The sequence below is a fragment of the Phyllostomus discolor genome, chromosome 4 (genome assembly GCF_004126475.2).
Source record: "Phyllostomus discolor isolate MPI-MPIP mPhyDis1 chromosome 4, mPhyDis1.pri.v3, whole genome shotgun sequence".
NCBI lineage: Eukaryota > Metazoa > Chordata > Mammalia > Chiroptera > Phyllostomidae > Phyllostomus > Phyllostomus discolor.
In genome coordinates, this window is record NC_040906.2 from 165,902,963 (window position 1) to 165,911,045 (window position 8,083).

General features: G+C 44.7%; 1 protein-coding gene across 4 annotated transcripts in view; it reads right to left on the minus strand.

The window, feature by feature from the left end:
- Positions 1-7,849, minus strand: part of SCML4 (Scm polycomb group protein like 4) — a 98,820-nt gene extending 90,971 nt beyond the window's left edge. For 2 of the 4 annotated variants that reach the window (XR_004902849.1, XM_036024538.1), the window contains exon 1: positions 7,596-7,830. The gene's annotated coding sequence lies outside the window, so the exon portion shown is untranslated. Of the gene's footprint in view, positions 1-7,595 lie in introns of all 4 variants that reach the window. The other 2 variants (XR_004902851.1, XR_004902852.1) reach the window with 2 other exon arrangements.
- Positions 7,850-8,083: the final 234 nt, after the last annotated feature.

Consider the following 8,083-nt stretch of genomic DNA (forward strand, 5'->3'; position numbering starts at 1 on the left):
ATCATCACACAGCACTTTACAGTTTACAAAGCCCTTCCCCATACACTGTTTTCTTTGAGCTTTATATGCATCATCCAAGGAACCTTCCCAACAACTTCTGAAACATTATATCCCAAAATCTAATAAAGTAGGGATAACAACAAAGAGTGTACATGCTCTTTCCACAACACCATGCTGGTTCTACCCATGCTGGCATTACCCCGTACTCAGTCACTCATTCATTCATTCATTCATTCATTCAAAGTATTTACTGAGCACTTGCCACACTCGTGGCACTGGGCCTCAACAGTGGGGACTGACAGGAGAACCATCTCCAGGGAGGTGAGGCCCAGGATGGCTACCGCACTTGCCCAGGCACACTGGTAGCCTTTAAACTGACTTCTGCCACTTGAAGTCCAGGCTATTCCATTTCTTCTGTGCAGCTCCAAGGACAAGAGTGCATCCTCAGGGGAGGAAGACATTCCTGGAGGAGGAAGCTGGGGGATGTTCTGGATGGAAAGACTCAACAGTGGAAAGGGAAGCCTCTTGAGGATAAAGGCTGTCCCATCTGCATCCCTGAAGACCCTGGGGAGGAGCAGGTGGCTCGCTCTCAAAGAGGGCCTTCCAAACCCATTCAATCCAAGAATCTGGGACTCACGTAGAGACATTTCTCAGAGTATAGGATTTTGCTTTTAACTCTTCCCTTCAAATGCCAAACATTTTTGCTTCAAGCTCATTATTTTGGCTAGAATTTTAACCTTCCAGCTTCCACAGAGGGGTGGTCTGCTGGGAAATGGGCCCGTGGTTCAGGTGTAACCCTTCCTGAATCCACATGCTCAGTTAGGAGGTGCAAACCCCTGGGCACTGGCAGTCAATCTATCTGTGCCAAGTACACAAGCAGAACATAGAAAATTATGGTCAAAGTGCGCCCTGGGTTTGCTTAACTTTATCCAGGAAGTCATGTGACCCACACTATCCACTGTCTGAAATCTACAAGGACGAGCTTGGTCTTCGGTTGCATGGAAATTTTTTTCTCCAGGCATGAAAATATCAAATATAGTCATAAAAACAGTGACTTAACCTGCGCCCAGAAACATATATCTTTTTAAATGATTATACTTCCAGTTTATTCTACATTACTCTGGTCTCAAGACAACTAATAAGAAATGAATTTCTCAGCCCTTGACCTTAATAGGGATTGGGGCTGATTCCAAGAAAACGTGCAAGATGAACTTTTTTGAATGGGGTTTTCCCTTAATCTGCTATCAAAGAACTTTTAGTTCTGTCATTTTTTTTTTTTTTTTACTGAGCTCTCGCTAAACAAATTCCAACTAAAAGGGACGCCAACAGAAAGGACCAGTCCTCTATCCCAGCACGGAGCGCTAGCCCCCACGCATGGCCACATATGTCACACGCCAGCCTGAGTTTCTAACTCAGCTCCCTGGGGAGAGTTTATACTCGCCTGGTCTCATTAAGGCAGCACACAGTTATACAGCCTTTCACAGAGGGACCAATTAACCATTTCCACATGGGCACCCCAATAACCCCACCAGACAGCTGGCCCTCACTATTTATGTTTAGTACTTAATATTAATTACGTTACAGACGCTCAAAAGAAGAGCTCTATTTTCATGCCATGGGTGGTGACTTCAGACACTAGAACAAGTTGGTTTTTTTGTGTGTTTTTTTACGCTTGGTTTGTAATTTGGGCACCAACATGCAAAGCTATCTACACCGTTCCACTTGAAGTGTTTTTGCAAATGAGCTGTTAAAGTAGCATAATTAAATACACTTGACCATCTTTTGGCATCTGAAAGGGAGAGTTCCTAATGTAAGGGGAACCACACAGATGATTGGCTTGACCCCCAAATCTGACGGCAAGCTCCCCAGCACAGGCACCAGTGACAGCAGCCTGCACCAGAACTCTGTTCCCACAGCGGAGTTCCTTACTGATCAATGACATTTTTGAGTTATGCTCTTAGGGATGAACAGCATATCTTAATCACTAATTGTTTGATTGAGCTTTGATATCACCATGGTTTCCAGATGGTGTGGATACTTAATCCTAAAGGACTGTGAAGGGGAAAGGCCAGCCTCTTTGTTTGGAAGGCCATAAAGAAGGAGAATAATTCCTGTTGGACCTTTATCGTTTAGAAATGGTTGGACGCAATGGAAGTGTGTAAGTTACACAACCTCCAGATCCTGTCTCTGAAACAAAAAGTCTGGAGCCCCGGCATTGGTGTTCGCCTGTGTTTCCCTCTTCAGTCCTTCCTTTCCTCACTCACTGAGGCCACAGTTGCCTGTCAGAACAGCATTAAAACCCTGAGGCCAGCCCCCGAGTGGCTGGAGGGCTGCATCCGATGCAGACCCTCAGACACGGCTGCTGAGTGTTCACGTCTGCCTGATGAGAGGGCCAGCTCCCAGACACAGGGAAAAAGACACGCCTTGGTGTCCAACCCTGGTGTCCTCACCAGAGCAATGACATCCCAGGATGACTGGTGGACAAGTGGGAAATGGGAAAAAGAAAATCCTTCCTTCGATCCAAAAGAGACTGTTGGCTCTCACAGTATCCCTCCTGAACTGCTCCAGGATACGAGGAGGAGAGTCATGGTCAAGTTCTCATCTGGAAGGGGGAATGGAACTCTCTCTCTCTCTTCTGAGTGTTAGTCCAGCACCTCTGTGTTCAGTGCCATTTCCCCTTGGTTGGACTGGGACCCAACCCGGGGAATTCTTGGCTCTGCCCAGCTCAGCATTTGTTTCCAAATGTAGTCTCCACTTTCATAAAAATCTCCATATTTCTTTAGGGTTACTTTCAAGTCATATTTTGTTCTGTTTTGTTTTATTTTGAAAGAATGAGGGCTTTTGCTCTGTAATGATCAGCCTGGGAAAGTAAAATTTTATTACCAAATATCCAGCTCTCAGAAGTTGAGTCGCCATCACCAGCAGCTTTGAAAGCTGCCCCACCATCCCCAGCTTTCAAAGCACAGTGCTGACAGCCTTTTCCTGGCACAGCAGTTTTCCCCCAACAGCCAGCCCCACTCCTGTGCCTCCGTGTCAGATGCCGTGTGAGGGAAGGGCTGGCACAGCCTGGCCACCAGAGAGTGCCATCTTTCTGAAAATCGGCAACACTGGGACCAGGATCCATTTATCTGATCAAGAAATGAATCTACCAAAAGGGAAATGCACATCTGACTTCCCACAAACAAAACTTTGGGTAGAATATGTCTGAGTTGGTGGGAAGGTAAAGAGGAGTTCATAAGGCTTGTGCCACCAGATTCTCTGTAAGACACAAATGGCCAAACAGTAACAACAGCAACCCCTGGGAAGCTTGCAGTGTGCGTCTCAGAATACATTCCCATCACTCCAGGGTGTCACATAGGCTCAGTAGAATGACTTTTTAGCTTGATACAAAGTGAGAACAGCCACAGGGTAATAAATTCCTTTTCGTCTGAAAATAGTAGTCCACAAAGTAATCATTGCAAGAAGCAAGAGGTATTTTATCTCCTCAATGGCGGCAAAGTGCCTCTTCTGACTGAAAAATTTGTATCTATTCCAGAATGCACAACTCCTGCTCGCTGCTCATCTCCGTCCCACCCTTTTGAAGGCAGGGATATTCCTGATTGTCAGAACTGCCAGCTTCCCCCAGCAGGAAGCTTTGTCACCAGCATCCCTGAGCCAATCTCTTGGCCGAGAGAAGCAGGAGCCCACCAATGCTAACACTGAAAATCCAGAGGGAGGGGAGAGAGGTCTGACTTCTGAAGTCAGTGGTGATTTGCACCCCTCACCACTTGCCTTCCAGACACTGTGCACCGGGGCCCAATGGCAGCATCCCTCACGGGGCTGCCCCTGAGTGCCGCCCACCAGTGACGGCCAGAGAGAGAATGAGAGGGGGAGAGAGAGAGGAAGAGAGAGTCTGAGGGGGTTCGCTGTGGAGCAGGTTGCTCTGAAATGCCCAATGCTCCTATGCCTCTCCAGACTTTAGTATGTGCTGGTCAGAATAAACCAAAATTCAAACAGTCCTAAACGTGACCGAAATGGCCCTTCTGCCACAGCTTCTCTGCTTCAAGTCTCAATCTAAATCTCAGCATCTGACAAACCGTGATGAGAGTTTGCAGAAATATTAAGGAATGAACCTTTGCCAGAACTAAAACTGAGATGAAGGCAGCAACAATCAAAGACATTTAGGACCTGGTGGACTTGCAGCCAGAGCACCGGAACTTGGTTATACAAGTAACAACAAATAAATGCAGGATTCGCCGCAGCAACTTACAGCAGAGATTTATAGCGGAGACCGGAGTGTGCACTCTTGAAAATGCAGGGGTTTGGGGTAGGGGTTAGAAAAGGAAAATAAAGAAAGAGAAGCAACAGATTTAAATGCAACCTAAACATTTGAGCCACTCTTTCAACCTCAGAAATTCCACCAGGATTTGCGTGATCCTAATGGTCTTTGAACTGTGTTGGAAAATGTCACAATAGATGTTTGAATTAAAATCCAGTAAGTTTGCCAAAAGACCAATTGTTTAAAATTGGCAGCATTCCAGATGACTTACTAGGCTACATACTGCCCGGGGCTGAGAGAATTGTTAATTCTAGAGCAAGTTAATTATCACCTTATTGATAAAGGGGTAATTTTTTAAAGCTCATGGTGTGGCTTTTGTGACTCATTAATTAAAATTTAGAGTAATTGACTAGACACAGTAGTGGCTTCTGTCACACTATATCTGTACTCAAGCATTTGAGTTTTCTCCCAGGGGCTGTTTTTAGTCCCCCGGTCTCTCCTCACCTGTCTGCCCTTCAAGGCAACAAAAACATTAAAACCGTTTAAAGCGCAAACTAGCCTTTTGGGAAATTGCAGGATTAGGAACATGTCCAAGGAGGCACTTAATCAAAACTCATTCCTGGAAATGTCAAGTTTACCCACCAAAATGAAGAAACCCAGGTAATCACAGCAAATGGGAAGGTTTCACAAACTTCATCTCCAAAATCTGAGACCAAATGTTATGCTCTTTGATAGTTAGATGGCAAGAGGGTTTTTCCTCATTTCCCCCCTTCTTTCCCACAGCATCCCTGAGTGAAAACAGATGGGTGGGGAAAGAGAAGCAGCAAGGGAGAAAAATAGAAGGCAGGTGGAATCTGAAGCCCCCAGGCCCACAAGGGAGCAAGTCACCTCCTGCTTTCTTCATGACGGTGGAGTGAGGCAAGCACGCCAGGGCCCCCTGGAGCCAGTGCCTTGCTGAGGCTTCCAAGAGCACGAGCTGGGGAGGACCTGCGACCCACGGGGTTCTGCCCCGACCCCAGCGAGCGAGTTCCCAGTTGCAGCTCCCTCCTCTGCCTGGAACCAAAGCTGGTTCTACCCTGTCTTACCAGGCAAGAGTATGGGTGTGTGATGTGTCCACATGCAAACGGGAAACAGACAAGCAAAATGTTCTAAAATCTAACTCCCCAAATGTTCAGAAAGCTTGTTTCTCTCTGAGCGTATCTTGTTTTGATTTAAGGGAACTTTAGTCATGTGTTCCTTGAACTTGAAGTATTTGAGATCTAAAACTGAGATAAAAAAAGCCACGACTTTCTGAGAGCTTGAATACAATCTGATTTTTACATCACTTAAAGTTTAAAAATTTCTATCCTTGTACATTGAGGCATCGCTTGAATTTTTATTATAAAACATATTATTTAACATTTTTAAGTCATTACTTTTTCAAATTTTCAATTAAAAAAGTTCTTAAAAGCAGGGTGACACTCCTTGAGTTGGCTGGATTTCCAGCCATTGGTCTTCCTGTCTCCCCTGCAGCTGGAGCTGGTGGGGGGACACCTGGGACCCCAGCCCCGAGGAGTCAAGAACCAGAAAGTGAAACTGTTTCTGCTGGTTTCACTTGCCTGAAAATGCACCACCAAAACAAATAAATGACGGAAAGCAATTTATTGTGGTTTTCCTCATTGTTTTATTTTCTATCCATTATCATTCACTTATTCTCCTCCACTTTTTGCAGCAAAATAAAAGTAATTTTTGTGCCATAGGGAAGAAATGTAAACACATGGGGACTGGGATTTTGTGGGATTTGCCCTTTTCTTACAATTCCACAAATCAAGCAGACAGATAAATTTACCAAAATATTAGAGTCCTTCCACATATACAATTTAGAGCCAAAGAGAACATTTTCAGATTTTTAAAACTATCTGTAACAAATATGTTTAAATGGTAAAGATTTTGAGGCAACCAAATGACTTCTCCTAAAACTGACAGTGCTATATTAACATTTTATTTGAGTTTGCATGATCACTATTGCTTTTCTAGATAATCTTTGCCTGGTGGTTTTGCTCAAATACCAACCTTATTTTTTCAGGCTAGCTCTACCAAGTGACAACAACAACATACTCCACGCTGGCATGATACCCCTGTAAACTACCCACATTGTAAATTCTGTCACAGTTATTTTTATGCTTTCACTCCAAATATTGTTTTACTTAAAAAGAAAAAAGTCTTGGGGCAGGGGGCATGGGTAGTGGGGAAGCAGCTATCTCTCTCACTCTTTAAAAATGGATCCTCTGGTTGAAAAGGAAGAAACACAGAGGACGCAACCAACATCTCAATTCTGAAGCTCCTGGATCTCTTTCCCAAGCCACAGTGCCAGAGACCAACCAAAAAGCCATTTCGTCAGAAGGCTGCTGATGGGCTAGCCCTGCTGAGGACCATCATGGAGCTTGGAGACACCACCATGAGCCACCTGTCCCCCTGCTGTGACAGGTAGAGGGAAGGATTTTGACTCTGTACCTCAACTATCAGTGAAATGACTTACGTGAAGCCGGCACCTCACCCTCATCCATGGTCCTTTCCTGCTCAGCTAACAACCTGGGGAGGGAGCCTTGTGCCACTAGGAGGGACACGTGCAAATGGGTTCAAGTCACACAACACCCCACCTGGGAAGGTGGTGACTCTGTGCATTTGAATTCGGGAAGACTGCTCCTGAGACTCCATATTCACCTGCTTATTTTTGCTTTTCCCCAAAACTAACCAGCACCAGCAACCAGCAGTAAATATTCTCATCCATCCTGGTCAGTTCAGAAACATCAGCACAAAGACACTTAAAATATTCTATCTGGTATACAAAAAATAAAGTTCAATTCAAAAAACCACACTTGCATGTTTACCACACACTGGTCTTAAAAATTAAATTTTAGGTAAATATTTTTAACCTACGATACATTAAAAATTTTTTAACTTAAAAAAACAAAGCAAAGCAGAAGCATCACCGTAAAAAGAAAAAGCTAAGCAGTTATTTGAGTTCACATCTGGGGGGGGAAGCAACTTTCTATATATTTAAATGCAGAGTTAAAGAGTAGTGAACATGTATATATCCAAAATTTATAAACTGTATAATGCCATACTACATCTTCCCCCTCTGAGATCTGATGCAGAAATTGAATGCTGTCTTTCGAGTAGAAGGAACTAAAGTTTCCCCGCCGCCCTCAGTGGTTTCAGTGCAGCCCATTCATGCAGTGGCACGGAGGCAGGCATGCAACCCAGAAGAACTGAACCAGGTAACCTGTCATGCTGACAGTAGAAAGAGAAGGATCCCGTGTCCACGGCACACCCTCCGATTGTGTCTCTCCCTTACCTACGGCTTGTTCACCAGAGCCCTGATCAGGTTCTTTCCCAGGCGGGGAATGTTGACTCAGAAGACAGAAGACTTTCGGTACCTGCACACCGAGTACTGCAAAAGCTAATCTTCCACCCGTGTGTTAGTAGCTCACAGTTAGTCTCCAGCAGCCCTGCTCCCCGGCTGCAAACATCTCATTAGACTAATGCATTCAGCACAGGCAGAAAACTCGATTTACCATAGCTACAGCAATGAATTTCCATTACGGTGACAGCTTCAACCACATCATGTCCGGAAAACCAGCCAACCACTGGCTTTTAAAGAACACACACATTTTACATGCAGAAAATGAGGCGTGTGTGTGTTTCATGTTTCCTTCCTCTTAGCAGCCCGACTAAGAGAAATGTGCAGTGTAGCTTTTCGCCGACATGAGCTGCCAGGTAATGACACTTCTGCTTCTTTGGTAGTTACATTCTTGTAATAAACTGAATTGTGTCACAATTGTC